The sequence below is a fragment of the Sphaerodactylus townsendi genome, linkage group LG01 (assembly GCF_021028975.2).
Source record: "Sphaerodactylus townsendi isolate TG3544 linkage group LG01, MPM_Stown_v2.3, whole genome shotgun sequence".
Lineage (NCBI taxonomy): Eukaryota > Metazoa > Chordata > Lepidosauria > Squamata > Sphaerodactylidae > Sphaerodactylus > Sphaerodactylus townsendi.
Genome location: NC_059425.1, coordinates 54,747,848 through 54,763,697, shown reverse-complemented (window position 1 = coordinate 54,763,697; position 15,850 = coordinate 54,747,848). Strand labels below are relative to the sequence as shown.

Here is a 15,850-nt window from a genome sequence, read left to right as displayed (position 1 = left end):
GTTTACATATGAGAAAGCAGTTAGACATGAGATCCACACAACCCCACCTGGCATTTTGAATAAGTACAGTGTATTTTTCATACAGATTAGGCATGTGCACTTTTTAAAAAATCAGTATTTTTCAGATTCAGCTTTTGAGAATGGAATATATACTGTTATTTGAGTATATTCAGGTCATCCAGGGCCATTTTGAAATTCAGGTTCAGGGATTTGGCAGGGATTTTACAGTTATTTGGGTTCCATTTCCCATGGGTAAATTTTGGGGGGGCAGGGAACTGAAGTGGTTTTTTCAACCAAATGACGCCAAACTTGCTGTGGACCTAATGCTACCCGTCTGCTAAAGATCCCCCCAACACACACACACACACACACACACACACACACACACACACACACACACACACACAGTTCTGATCAAATTGGACCAAGGGGTCTAATTCTACAGGCTCCTGAACAAGTTGTCATTGGCCATCCTACTTGTCTTTCCTATTGGGAGTGGGGGGAGGATTGAAGAAGCCATTTGCCAAAACACACAAGAGCAACTTCTAACCAAAAGCCTCCAAATGCAGACAGAACCAGCAAGCCCAACAAAACTATGGGCCATTGGGGCAAGCCTGATAGAATCAATGTCAAACTGGAAATTACATGCAAAATCAACCTTGTGCTTTCAAAAATACCTAAAGTCTCATCTACAGTTAACTGTTATTAAAAACTGAACCAGAAATGTTCTTCAGAACCTACTGTAAAAACTAAATTTTCCAAAACCAACAGAAACACCCAAAAACTCCACAAACGCCACAAAACCAGACCCATCAATAAAACAATACAATACAAAACGAACAACTTGCATTCGCCTTGAGAATGTATTGGAAGCCCATATAATTGCTGTAGTATTTGCTGCCCATATACAGCCATCCCTGCCCATTTGCTGCCCATATACAGCCATCCCTGCTCCAAGCCAACCACCCCTATCCACTGAAAAAGTAAAAGTAGACAAGAAAAAGCAAAGGCCAGGTACAGCTCCCACACCCAAGACCAGCATCCTAGCCACTGGCACAAGTTTAAAGGAGGCATGCCAGCAGGAATTAGGCTTTCCACTGCAGCCATGACATCACCACCAGCTACATGGGGCAAGGCAGAAACCAGACATGGCACAGCATGGTCACCTGCTCAAGGTAACAGACCTTGACAGACCTTGACCAGCAGTCTCGCCGCAGTGTTCTACAGTAGCTGCTGCTATACAACTATAGAAGAACCAGAAGAATGCAAAAAGATTAACTTTTTAAAATAGTAAAACTTGGAAACCTGCTCCCCCACCCCCAACCCGCAACCAGTTGAAAACTAAGAACCTTTTAGAAACAGAAAATGCAAAGCAATTTTAAAAGCTAAGAGAACATCAAAAAATGAACATAAAACAAAAAGCAAGGAAAACTACTTTTAAAAAACCTAGGGGGGGGGAGCCTCCCCCAACTACAATCCCCTCAGGCAAGCAAAAATCGCAGGAAAACATGAAATAATATTTTTAAACATGTAACACAGCCATTCTTGAAGACCCAAAGTGCTGGCCAAAGGCACAAAGCTAACCCCATGATTCTCTATATATTTTCTGGCAAAAGAATGGGAGTCCCATCTGCACATTCATGTATGAAATCCATATATCGTAACTCCTGAAAATACTTTACTTTTGTTTTACACTAAATCCTGCAAGCAGGGGCGGGGGGGAATGAATGTAGTAGAGAATAACCACATGACAATTAACAAAAAAGATCCAAAAAGATACCCTATGCTTTGTAAAACTACAATTTCCCAACAACTGGTTTTGAAAATCACCATCTCTCCATAACTAACTCGGTGTTGCAGTTATCCCATCTTTGGAACCTTTTGTATTCCAACCCTACCTTGCATACTTCTTCTGATCCAGTTGTCCTATTTATTAGAAACAATCCTGGTTTTCTAGTAAAATGTTTCCTGGTGGGAATTTGCATTACTTTCATTGAATTCTATGTGGTATTATCTGTGCTGTCACACTTGTTTAATTTAGCATTAAACATACCCATGATGTTTTCACACTTGTATATAATGCTCACAGTTGCACTGTGGTCTGCAGGCCTGAACCAGTGTTAGTAGTTGCTAAAATCATTACTACACTGAAAATTTTGTTTTCTTGCAGTTCCTAAGAGCTTAGAAATTCAAAAACCCTAAGGCAAGAAGTAATACCCATGTTAAACTGATAATCTGGTTTTATGTTAAACACTGAATTTTTTTTCCACTGTTTTTTTCCATTACACCTCAGTAAGCATTCTTCAGATTCTCAAGACTGTTGACATGCACAAGCTTCACTACAAGGAGGAATATCATGATCAGTGAGACTATCCCAGCATTGTATATTTCTCCTGTGATTTAAAAAAAAAAGGCAACTTTGTATGTCCAAACTCCTGCATGTGCAGTTAACAACATGCACTCTGATCAAGCAAGGCATCCTCATATGCAACAAGTGGGTATCCCCAACCTCATTTAGATACTCATTGAAGCCCCAATGTGCAGTGGTTAGGGTGTCAGATCTGGGAGACCCAGGCTCAAATTCCCACTCTGCCATTGAGTAACCAACTCAAGAGTTATAAACTGAAGGAAAGTTGGTCAGTGTTTTGTCAATCCCAAGAAAGAGATGTGTTGCTCACAAATGGTGGATTCTTGCTCTTGGGATGAATAACAATGGTTTAGATGCAATGTTCCTAATGCATGTATTTTTCTCTAATCTTAATATCTTCATAAGTAAAGAAATCACTGAAAGGATTCTTTTGCATAATTGAGTTCTTTTTTCTATCCTCAACAAAAATAAAACCATACTTTGTCTTGTATTGTGCAGGGTAATATGTACTGGGAATTTGAGGCATTATCTCTTGAAAAATAATTGCCTCCGGCATTTGATCTTTAGACATGATTACATAATATAATGCAGAATGTGAATGTTCGGAACAACTATTAATATTAATCTTAGCGCCTACACAGTGTTTTTCTCGCTTCTTCAAAGTGCTTTCTTTCCATTAGCTATAAGCCTTACAATACTTCAGGGACATTCACTAGTAAATAAGTAAATATTATTGCCATTATATTGATGAGGAAACAAATTCACAGGGCACTATGCTTTCCCAAAACCAGAAAAAAGAGATCTTGGCAGATCTAAAACAGACATTTGCTTGTATTCAGTTATACGGGAGTGAGGCACCACTTTTCTCCCCAGTCAACAAGAAGCAGGGCAACAAGTGGAGATTCCCCAAATACAACTTCAACTTATTATGCGCTTTTTATACCTTATAAAACCCCGAGATCAGTTTTCAGCACTGTGACACACACACACACCCCACACACATAATTCAGTTTCTTCATGCAAGCACAAAACTGCATATGGCAGAGGGAGCAGTGTGGGGGTGTATTGTTTTAAAAAGCAGTGTGGGGGTGTTTTTGTTTTTAAACACCCTGCTCACTCCTCTTCCTTACCTCAACTTATTTTGTTGCTTTCAATCTTTTTGCCAACTTCAGCAAATCAGTAGTGGGTCAGTTTGGAAGAAAAGCATTGAATGCAATGGAGCTCAGTAAGGTAAATTAAGGGAAGAGGCAGGATTTAGTACCCATCCTGTTTGCTCTGTTTCTGTTTTTAAAAAACAGACTTCACTGCCCCCACTTTAGGCACCAATTTTGGCATTTACATGGCTTTTTTTGCAAATCCAAAGGAAGCACCACATCAGCCAGAGAAATAACAGGTCAGTGGCCACTTTTGCATGAGGTGTTTGCTGCATGGTGGAGACGAATGTCCACCATGGCAAGATATCTTTTACGGATATATTTCCTCTAGTCCCACTTTCACTTTCCTCTCTTTCCATGGCAAGCAAATCCAATTACATCATGATTTTAATTTTGCTTCACTGCCAAAGTGGGACAGATTTGCCCCAGATCTCTTCCCTCCATTCGCAGCCAGGATACTTACTCTTATCCCCCCACACACACTCCCTTGTACTGCTTTCCATGCTTTCCCTCTCCCTCCTCCCTGTTGTCAAGTACTTCCCACTTCTTGCCCTTCCATATCATTTATATTGCTTGTGGCCTGCCCATTTCTGCATATCTTTAGATCTAAAAAATTAAATAACAATATCAATAGATCAATAAATCAATACTAATTTTTTAAAAGTGAAAATAATAAGACTAGTTGATCAGTCCATCACCCAATTTGCCCCTGCATTTGATCCAGCCTCATAGTTTTATACACAACCAATCAGTGATTCCAGACCACACTGGGAAAAGCCCACCAGTCTTGGTGCTTGGGTTTACAGCACATTAGGAGACAGATGATTGTGAACCTGGGGAGCTTAGCAAATGGCAGTTCAAGCTGTCCTTTTGCAGTTTTGCAGCTTGCACATTGCAATTATTCCCCCACCCACCCACTTCCCACCATGAAAGACAATCAGTGTTCGGGCAAAGTGTACAGATGCCATATTCAAGACTTTTCTTTAATAGTTCACTTTTTATCTTGATATAATCTATCTGTCCATTGATATGTCAATCTGTTGATATTGATCTATTGATTTATCAATCTATTGATAAGATTAAAGATAAACATTAAATATTATATTAAAAATTAAAGCACACATGCGCGATAGAGAACCAATGAAACATCACTCCCCCAGGTGCAAATAAAAAGCCAGCTGATGAGTAATGCCTGCCCCACTGCAAACAGGGCAGTGCGTAATGCCAAACATGCCCCGCGTCAATGATTCTCTTTGAAGTTGCAGGAACCTCGCCATGAGTAATCAGCCAATGTTTTTATGTTGATGCAGATTCAAGTTATGGCATCAAAGGTTCCTGAGATCTCCAATGAAAGAACAAATGATGGACACTTGAGGAGGGGGGAATTAGTGCCCTGTTTTACTAAAAGAGTTGCCCAAAAAAGGAAATCACACAATACTAGATGTCTAGCTTAGGAAGGTAATGGCACAGGCATATAGTTTGTGAAGGGAAACATTGTAATGAACAGTTTATTTCAGCACTGAAAGTTTCCTCAAAGAACCATCGTTTTTTTTAACCAGCTGTTGAAGCACCAACAGAAAGGTGACTGAACACATTCCAAGAACAGCACATTTCACAGTAAGAGTGTTGTCATGGAGAAGATGTGGCTTTCACAATTCCCCCACCTCACCTTGAAGTAAATGTTGGGACATAGAGCAGCCACTCATTTTCAGTTCTAAGGATGCAGAGAGGATCACATGAAAAAAGACAATCTGAGAGGTACGTGGACCACAGGCCACAAAGAATTTCAAAGGCAGTATCCTGCTCTTTGCACTGGTCCCAGATGGTGAAAGCAGTCAGTTTTGATTAGGAGTATTAAGGGCCCATTCCTGTCTGTAGATGTGCTCCAGAAGTCTGTACTAGCTGAACTGTCTTGAAAAAGTACACAGAATGCACTGCTGTAGTTAATATGTAACATTAAAAATATGGATGACTAAGGGTTAATCTCTGTCTGTAGGCTTGTCATTTTATGCTTGTGGCAGACAAACCCCTGTATTTGGCCCCAATTTCCCACATTCAATGATTTGAAGAATGGGAGGAAGAAGAGGGAGCAGAAGAGCATTAATTGTGGAGCCCTAGGATTTTTCCCAATCTCTATGACAAAGAATACAGAAATTGTAGGAATTCCAAGATCATCACCCACAAGTGATATCACATTTCCAAACCTCCACCTGGAAGTGATCTCATTTGTCTGTGATGTTGTATAAAAACTCCCAGAGAATAAAGGAAGATGTGACATCACATCACCTGACAATGTCTTTTCCATTCACTGCCCCAAGGTCTTTCAGCATTTGCCCGTGCAAGCCCTGAAGGAACACACACACAATAAAGCTGTGTCAGGCCATTGGCTAATCAAGGTCAGTACTGTCAGTGTCTACTCTGACTGGTGCTGGCTCTCCAGGATCTCAGCCTGAGGTCTTTCACATCACCTACTACCTGATCCCTATGGCTAGAGGGGATGGGGATTGAACAGGAGACCTGCTACTGCTGAGGGTAAAGAGCAGGTTTAGCTATTGTTGGCACCACCAATTGGAACATCTGATATCAATGAGGACTAGAGCAGATTGAGAGTACAAATGGCTCAACAACTCCAATTAGATACACGCAAAGATGGAAAAGGAGAAAAGAAGAAAAAGAAGAAAATTTTCATGGGCTTTCTTTTCTGTCAGTGTCTACTGTAGTTTCATGTGGTCTCAGTGAAGTCTCTTCATGGTTTCAAAATTAGTTAGTAGTTGGTAAAAGAAAGGTATACTGTTTTTTTAGAATTTCAAACTACATAGAAATCAGCTCCTTGACACAAGTTGGTCTCCCATTTTGGATTAAGCAAAATCCATATACTTAAAGAATGGCAGTCAACAAGCAAGAGATAAATAATACATGTCAGAAGGAAGGGGAGGGGAGATAAACTTACCATAACTTGAAAGCATGTAATTTTAAGTGACATTTTTCTGAAAAAGCAAGTGAAATAGACACAAAAGTGAAACGTTATTGTAAAAATTGCCTTAGTGAGGGTACTTATGTACTTTTGGAACAGACACTAGTAACTTATTGCACCTTAACAATTTTGATCTAAAGAGAAACAACATTCAGCTCTACTTCAGGAGAATTCTGAAATTCTTTGAAGTGTTTCCTGAGTAGAAAATACATTGTACTTGGTGAGTGTTACTTTACTGTAATAACTTTCAATAGACTGTTCTTAAAATTCACATATATTCCTAGTCTCATCTTTATTAAAGAAGCAGCCTGTCTTTTTGACTGGAGCACATAAATATTCATATACAGGGTAAAATCCAACATCATCTGTGCTGGAGAAGTTCACATACACATATGAAGTTGCCTTATACTGAAGCCAGACAATTGGTCTATTAAGGTTAATGTTGCCTACTTTGACTGGAAACACAGCTCTCCATAGGGTTGCCAACTCTGGATGGGAGATTCCTGTAGATTTGAGGGGTGGACCCTGGGGGCAGTTGGAGAGGGGGGACCTCAGCATGGCCATAGAGTTCAACCTCCATAGGAGGCATTTTTGCCAAAGGAACAGCTGTTTGGAGATCAGTTGTAATTCTGGGAAATCTCCAGACCCTACCTAGAGGATGGGAAAGCTAGCACTCCAGGGACTCAGAACTTTCTCATCACTGACTATTTGATTCTTTTATCTGGAGATGCCAGGAACCTTGTACCTTGTGAAGTAGGTGTGCTGTTGCTGATCCCTGATCCCTTCCCATAATGGTCTTTCTTACGAAATGGAACTATCACAGTTCAGTAATTCTTACCTCTTCTTTGTATTTCTTTTGTATGGCTTTTACCTGGGATGGTGTGGCACTGGGGTGATAAGAACCTGTAGGAACAGAGCCCTCCTGCTTAATGGGAACAATTTAACAGGGCGTAGACCTGTGATAAGTTTACATTTTGCATGTATCTATAGTGAAAAAATCTCCGATAGCAAAGTTGAAAAAGACTTGTTATAGAACCTGGAAAGCCACCATCTGTCATAGTACTGGTCTAGATAGCTGTGATCTGAAGGGAACAAATACACTTTCCCTATGCATCTAAGGATGTAGCTTTATTAACTTATTCAGAAAAGGGTGGCCGTTTCCGCACGGACAGTCCCGGGACGCTGGGACCATCCGCACGGACGGTCCCGGGAAGAGGCGGGACGCCGGCGCCGTGGAGTGCCGACGCCCGGCCGACCCGGCGTGTCCCTGGGCCTCCGGCACGTCGCTGAGGCCTGGGGACACGCCCCCCTGGCCCTGCGCGCCTGCTCGAGCGGCGCAGGCCAGGGGGGCGTGTCCCCAGGCCTCGGCGACACACCGGAGGCCCAGGGACAAGGTAAGTGCCGGGTGCGGGAGGCGGCGTGAAGCCGCTGCCGTTCGCTCGGCAGCGGCTTCACGGCGGCGTATTCCCAAAAAGAACGCTTCCCAGCGTTCTGGGAATACGGCGGCTGCGGGCCAGCCGGGCGGCGCGAGGGCGGCCTGGAGACGGCGTTTTTACCGTCTCCAGGCTGTCATTTTCTGCCCGTGAGGAAATGGCCAGTGTTATCTTTCAGGAAGCCAGTAAGATAGTTAGATTTTTGTATAATTGGAGAGACTGTGGTTCAGACTGCCATCTAGTAATGGAAGCTTCCCGGGTGACCTTGGGCCAGTTGCAACCTTTCAGCCTAACCTATCATGCAGTACTGTTGTGAGGATAAAATGAGAAGAGACTGACAGCCCAATCCAGGGGAGGGGGGACAAATCCCCTCTGGAGCTGGTGTAGCTCAGTATCAGTGTGGGTGCCTACCCCATCAGCACAAGGAGCAAATGCACCAGCAGAACATGGATCTTCTTCTGCTTTCCATTTTGCTGCAAGTGTAACTCTGGCTGCTGTTATCATGTATCTAAAAAAACTCTTCCGAGATTTTTGGAACATTTTTTGACATACGTAATAGCATACTCTTGCTTCCATAACAATTTTTTGTCTTTTTGCACATCCACCACATATGCCAAAGAGTGCCATTTCCAACATTTCCCTTTATTGTTCTTGTGTATCTTCTTTATATCCTTTGGAGTAATATAGTTTCGATAAAATACCTTGTACTAATTTTCTCTTAAAGTTTGACTGGCTGTATATCTTATATCTTTCATCCATAATGTTTCTTACTATTGAAGAAATATTTCTTCCTCAAAATTTTGAATCTGTCTAAACATATATGTTTAACTTGTTCTGTTTCTATGTCAAATTGAACTGATAGCTTGTAAAATCATCTGAACATATATTCTTTTTCCTGCATTATCACCTTTTCAAATTCAGTCAGCTCCTTTATGATTCCTCTTACTCCTTTTTATATTTCAGGTAGATCCCCAAATTCTGAATAATCCATCTCTAATTACATGACTTCCATTTTGCATTATATTTGAGTTATTTTTTTTAGTCCACAAACTATGGTGCAAACTTTCTTTCAAATCTGCCATTTCTAATTGTATTAGTCTTTGATCTGGGGTTTTGATCTATTCCACCATCCAAACCACACCAGCTGCTTGATAATAAAGTTTCATATTAGGGACTGCTAGTCCTCCTTTCTTTTTTTTACCTTGTAAAATTTGTAAAGTTCAAATCATGTACAGATTTATGCTAAAACAATTGCACTGGGTGCTCTTGTATAAATTTGTTACTTGGGGTAAGATTTTGTCTGTACCAGTTCCTAATAAAGGAAGTCTGTGGTTTCAGTAGGACGGAATTACCTTGAATCAAAGTTCAGTCGGTGATCTTGACTGCACATTTTATGAACAACACATATATTTTTGGAGAACGTTATGCAAAAAGGCAGACATGCTGAATTAATCACATTGTTGAAAATCTAATAATATACAGACTGGGAGAAAAAATAACACATTCTTAGTGAGAAGATCTAGTCCTTTGGGATGGCATGCCCCAGAACTGGATTTTTCTGATCCATTAAAATTATACATAGCCAGATAGTTTCCTAATCAATAAAAATGCCAGACTGGGCATTAGAAAAAGCTGAGAAATCTGTGAATTGGATTATAATACAGCAGCTTCCCTAGACTTCTATGGTACTGGATTTGCATAGAAACCTTGCTCTAAAGAACCCACATTCTGGTCCTCTTCCGTTCTCTTTGTCATGCCCCTTTTGTGTACTGAATAACATAGAAATGTACATTGATACAAGAGACCAATATAAATATGAATCTGTGCTTCTGTATAACATAAACATTCCAGATATTTTTGTTGTGAGACTGTAAGTCCCAGTAAGTAAGAACCCAGAGGCACAGAGTGGTAACCTGCAGTACTGCAGTTAAAGCTTTGTCAATGACCCGAGTTTGATCCTGATGGAATTTACAGGTAGCTATATCCAGGTTGACTCAGCTTTCCACGCTTTCCAGGTTGGTAAAATGAGTACCCTGCTTGCCAAGGTAAAGTGTAGACCACTGGGGAAGGTGATGACAAAACATCCCATAAACATAGTATTTCTAGTAAACGTTGTGATGTGATGTCACCCCATGAGTCAGTAATGACCTGGTGCTTGCACAGGACTACCTTTACTTTTTACATAGCTCCCAGTAACTATGTGATGGATAAAAAGTATATTGTCACACACACTAAAGTATCAACTTCTGGAAAGCGTTGCTGTACCTGGTGACCTGTTATCTTCCCCACATGGCCAGGAGTACCAAACATGCTCACTTTGGAGGAAATGGCAAACTTCTGAACTAGCCCCTAGATTTAATGTAATAGTAATCCTGCCTGGTAACTTTGTAGGCCAATGTTCAACACTTGTTCCCCTTTGAGCAAAACGTTTAATATATCACAAAAGCAGATTCTTCAGGTATGCACTGCAAAAAAAAAAAAATTTAAAAAGCCAGCAAGAAGGGAAATGACTATTTATTTATCCAAGACAACCAGTATGAGCATGTCCGGGCTCATTAAAGTGTGAGAATTAGGCAGATTTTGTTAGTTCCTTTTCTTTGAACTGGCAAAGCCCATCATTATTAGGCATTTAAAATATATAAAAGAGCAGATTAAATTACTTGTAAAATGTGATTGCATGAATAAAACTATTGTGACAGACCTCCACAGGAATGGGTGTTTCTCCACCCCCACCCTTTATTTGCATAGGTCTGTAAAGGATTCTTGGCAGAATAATAAAATGCCTATTGAGGGTATATTCATCAAACATTTGACAGGAAGCCTAGGTGCAAATCAAATGGCTAAATGGAAAAGGGAGGAAACATCCCCCTGAGTTCTGTCTTATGGCCTGCCAGGACTGAACCTTCTCTGCATAATGTATTGTTGAAGGCTTTCACAGCCGGATTCAACTGGTTGTTGTGGGTTTTCTGGACTGTGTGGCCATGGTCTGGTAGATCTTGTTTCTAACACAGTAACAGACTTCTCTCTGAGATACTCCTCTGAAGATGCCAGCCACAGATGCAGGTGAAACATTAGGAACAAGATCTACCAGACCACAGCCACACAGCCCGGAAAAACCACAACAACCACTTCTCTGTATACTTCTCTTGAATTAACTTGAATACAATATACCTGACCTTCAGAATCAGAACAATGCAGTGCTGTATATCAATATAGGCCTTCAGGCTGTTGCATTGCACTTTAAAGGGTTCATCTGTTGTTAGTTCAGATTCTAGCAGAACAAGGAAAGGAGAAATTATGCTTTTCTTTTGAGATTACAGATTGCTACATAGTATTGTGCTTTGGTCCTACCACCATCTTAATTATTAATATTTCTGTTTCTAGCTTCGGTTGTTTGTGCTGCTCTGTCATCATGCGAGTCCATGTCATAAAAAGTCCAGAGTTTACCAAAAGTCTTCCAGATGACGATCCTGTGCATTTGCAGGGCACTGAATTTAAGAAATAAATTTGAGTCATACCAGAACAGACTAACCTCAGCTAGCCACAAACTAACATATTAGACCCAGAACTGAATAATGTATGCAATGTAGGGGGAACATATAAAACATAAGCCGTATAAAGTAGGTAATTCCTTCCTAGGCCTGCTAGTCCTTCCTAGGCCAAAGCTGAACTTCAGGCTGGAATTGATTCCATTTTGGAATGGGTTAACTCAGGGGCAACTACACATTATACTCAAGCTGACTGAAAGATCCACAGATTTTTTAAAAAAGTTTAAAGGAACTTTGGGAATGGAAAATTTAGAGCAAAGAAGTGTGGGGGCGGACTCAACCCTTTTCCTGCCATTTATTTGTCTGGTCCAAACACTCTTTCATAGCAACTTTTTCTGACGCAGTGTTTCAGTTGAACGTTTGTAAAGAGGGAAAGCCAAAGAGGCGGCTTTGGATTGGATTGTTAGAATGATGCATGAATGATGGATGAAACCATCATGCAACCAAGATGAAAAGAGAGTTAAGCAACTAACAACTCAAAAGCAAGACTCTCTCTTGTCCTCATTAATCATGTAGCTGGTTATCCCAGTTTCAATGCTAGATTAGGAGAAATTGTTCTGATAACATAGTCCAGTGTTACCTCTGAGTTCACTAACAGAAAATGTAAAATGGCCCTAAAATGGCAGTTTATTTGAAACAATACTCAATTTTGATACTTTTTGGGTATAATTAAGAAACTTGAGATAACTCAAAATCATCTGACTGTAAGGTGTGCTTCAGTAACTGTACTAGGACTGTATCCTCATACATCTCATTAAATAGCAAAGAAAACAGAGGGATAAAGACAATTCTGGTCACTGTTTTTGTTTGTTTGAAGGGTTTGGAGTGGTTTGAAGGGTTTGAAGGGTTTGGAGTGAGTTTTACCTATTTTTCCTTTATAACTTTTCCTATTCATGTTCAAATGGTTGTGGAGAATTTTTTCTTTGTATCTCTTAATATGGAATTTGGCAGTGAGAACATTTTCTGTGAAACTCTCCAGAGAGGGTTCCTTTGGTAATTAGACTTTTCACTCTTTGCCATGAGCTAATGAAACATTATTCCTAGCACACCAAGATAGTGTTTTATCCAACAGGGGGCTGAAAGGGCCCGTTGAAATGGTGTGCGGCTGTGCTGGTGAATTTGCCCTCCCCCAGGCACTTGCCCCAACAGAGTGGGCAGATGAGCTGGCAGCCACACATCCCACAGCCCCAAAACCTGGAAGTCCGGGCTGCAGTGAGGCTGCACTGGTGTCCTACTTGGATGCCAGTGTGCAGGGAGCGGGCCACAACATTCCCAGGGGCAGAGATGACATTATGTCGGCTCCCTACTGGGGTTGAGGGCTGGTTATGCAGCGCACCAACCCTCATGTCCTTTTGACTCTATCAGGCTTTTCGATGGCAGCGGATTTCAGGGCTTTTCCCTGGTCCCCATGATATCAGAAAGCCCTTTTGGAGGTGGCGAGGCAGTGCTGCATCAATGGCATGGCCCACTGCCCGAGAGTTTGGATGGGGCTGTAAGGTGGGAAGACAGGACAACATTCTCCTTGGCAGCAAAAAGGACAGACAGATATGGAAAAGAAATAGCATTTCTACAGTCTGTAGACTCTGAAGACTATAAAAGAAGAATGTAAAATTGTTTATAGCAAGGAAGTAGGCTGCTAAATTAGCATGTAATTATATTTTCTTTGGGAGAAAACTTTGAGAATATCTATACTTTGTAGAGTATAACATCTTTCCTTAACTTCTCACTATAAATATATTGGGGGGGGGGGGAGGTTTAAAACAGATGTGTGATGCTGGCAGTCATTTTGGAACAGCTTGACTTGAATGGATTTCTTGTATTAATAACATGCAGTTGAGATAGGAAACATGGTTTTAATTCTTGGAACAAAATAATAAAACCTAATTCAGAAGGCTTTTTTCAGTAATCCACTCTAAGTATTAAACTAGCTGTACTACAGTGACACCAATAGTTAGAATAACTTGATGGGCATCAGCTGTTGTGTACAATTCCTCCTGTATGATGCTACCATTTGGCTCATGTTCTGAACATGGGTATTTGTCTGTTTGCGAACAAGCATAAAATTGTTTATAGGCAGCCTAAAAACCATAGCAAGCCAGGAGCTACTAAAACAGATGCCTGAAGAGGACAGTAAAATTCCACTTAATTTCCCCTCCCCCCAAAAAATTATATGGGTAATAAATAAAGAACAAGTGAAAAAATTAAAAATTAAAAAGAAATGCAAAATTTATGTCACTCACCACAGATGAGCACAATTCAAGGCTATTATGTGACCTATTGAAGTTCTTGAATGTTAATATAAATCTGTATTCAAAACCCAGTTCTTAATTGGTCTAACTTAAATGGTGATTTTATAAACTATGTTAATTTTACTAGTTTGGCAATCTCTCATTAAGCACTTTTTTGCATTCTCCAATATTTGTATGATTTTTTTTCTAAATTGAATATATTAGTTGAATTTTTAAGTTGAATATAAAAATTTTAAAACACCAAACTTAAGGTACATAAGTAAAATTAGCATAGATGTGAAAATTAATTATTTTGTGATGGTCCATGTGGGAACAAATGACACTTGTGAACATCATCACAAGCATTAGAATATGAAATTCTCAAGGAGTATGCTTAAGGCAATGGAGGCACATATGTTGTTCTCTTCTACCTTTCCTGTCAGGAGAACAGGAATGCAACAGGAACAGAAGATAATGGAGGTGACCCACTGGCTGCATTTGTGGTGCTGGCAAGAGCAATTTGGATTTCAAGACCACAAGGTAGGTTTCCAAAATATGGCCTAGTAACACACAATGACTTCACCTATCAAGGTCAAGGAAGAATGTATTTGGCTGAAACCTAAGGAAATTTACGAGAAGGGTTTTAAACTGACACCACAAGAGGAAGGAGCTGACCAACATAGGGATTTCAGTGAAAGAGGATAAACAGCAGAGGTGCACCTGGAATGACTGGGTCAACTGGAGAGGAAGGAGCTGGGAAAGACCAAGGGATATGATTTAGTAGGCATTACAGAACTTGGTGGTATAATTCCATGATTGTAGTTGTGGGTGGATATAAGCTATTCAAGAAAAACCGAAGGGTTGGAAAGGAGGTAGAGTGGCACTGAACTTGAGGAGAGGATTTGCTTGTCAGAAAATAGTGGAGAAAATGGATGATAGCCCTGTGGAAAGTGTCCAGGTGAGGATAAGTGAAGGAAGGACAACTAGCATTGAGGTTGGAGTCCGTTACAGACCTTCTGACAGGAGTGAGGAGATGGATGCTGACTTCTTTGAGCAGAGGATCCAGGCAACATTGTGGTTATGGGTGACATCAATTTCCCTGAAATGTGCTGGGAGAAAAACTCTCTGTCACACAACTTCCTGACCTGTCTGGCCAGTCGCTTCCTTTTTTAAATGATGGAGGAAACTATGAGTGGTTTGGCCTTACTCAATATTAACCAACAGCCATGAGCTGGGAGATGGGGTGAGGGTAATGGGGACCCTAGGGGAAAGTGACCATGTCCTCTTAGAATTTATTTTGCAACGGGGACCAAGGAAGTTCATAGTCAAACATGTACATTAGATTTTAGTAAGATAGACTTTAATGAAGTCAGAGGCATGATGACAGTCATTCCATTGGCAAGAGTGCTGGAAGGAAAAGGAGCAAGTGAATGGTGAACTCAAGCCATTACAATTCCAACAAGATGGAAACATAGTAGAGGATTGAAGAGGCCAATATGGATGATTAGAGAACTCTATGATGAGATAAGAAAAGGGAAATTTTCAAGAGATAGAAGCAAAGACATACCTGTAAAGATGAGTATTTGAGAGTTGCTAGGGTCTGCAGGTCAGCCATCAGAGATGCCATAGCTCAGAATGAGTACAGCCTGGTCAGGAAGGTACACTACAACAAGAAAAGCTTCTTCAGATATGTGAGAAGCAAACACAAGCTAAAAGAGGCCATAGAATTCATAGGCCATAGGTCTCTTTTATTGGGTGAACATGGAGAAACTCTGACAGAGGATAAAGAGAAAGAATAAATGCTCAATGCCTATTTTGCCTCAGTTTTTTTTCCCTGAAGAAAATAGGCCCATCTAGAGATGGTAGTAGGCAAGCCACAGAGTTTGGGCTGCTGGTTGACAAGGACAACCAATCTTGATTCTCCTTGATCTGAGATTGCAAATGCCTCAACAGACCAGGTGTTCGGGAGCAACAGCCACAGAATGTGAGCTCCCCAAGGCACCTGGTGGGCCACTGCGAGTAGCAGAGAGCTGGACTAGATGGACTTTGGTCTGATCCAGCTGGCTTGTTCTTATGTTCTTCTTATGTTCTTATGACAGAGAAGCTGTTGAAAGGCACTTGGCTGAACTGAATGTGTACAATGTA

The 15,850-nt window shown here is 40.8% G+C and overlaps 1 long non-coding RNA gene across 1 annotated transcript in view; it reads left to right on the top strand.

Annotated features, from left to right (window-relative positions):
* The window catches only part of LOC125426783, a 47,445-nt gene that overhangs the window by 19,395 nt on the left and 12,200 nt on the right, over window positions 1-15,850 (top strand). The window contains exon 2 of the long non-coding RNA XR_007243577.1: window positions 14,152-14,245. This is a non-coding gene — a long non-coding RNA (uncharacterized LOC125426783). The remainder of the gene's footprint in view (window positions 1-14,151; window positions 14,246-15,850) is intronic.